This window comes from Sinocyclocheilus grahami, unplaced genomic scaffold (genome assembly GCF_001515645.1).
Source record: "Sinocyclocheilus grahami isolate Dianchi unplaced genomic scaffold, SAMN03320097.WGS_v1.1 scaffold1912.1, whole genome shotgun sequence".
Taxonomy (NCBI): Eukaryota; Metazoa; Chordata; class Actinopteri; order Cypriniformes; family Cyprinidae; genus Sinocyclocheilus; species Sinocyclocheilus grahami.
This window is the reverse complement of record NW_015507091.1, coordinates 1-335: the sequence shown is the minus strand read 5'-3', so window position 1 is coordinate 335 and position 335 is coordinate 1.

Genomic DNA, 335 nt, shown 5'->3' with positions numbered 1-335 from the left:
CGCAGCAGATCGTCATTGATATTTCAGTGATGTTTACATATGTTAAAAAAAAACAGTGCTTTAAATTCTTCAGGCAGGTCTAACAGTATTTTGAAATAACTTGACATATCTCTCTATTTTGCACGTACTTGCTCTTGAATGGATAAATATAACTCATTTCTGTATTTGCGCGGTGTCTGAGAGACACTGGTCTCATATGTGTTGTTGCACTTAAATGTTTAAACTGACAAGATAAAAACACTGAGTTGCTGAAAATAGTGGATAATGAACAAAGTGTGACTGGACAGATTAGAGTGTGGTAGGCAATAACACCATAACAGAACGCTTCAACTGGA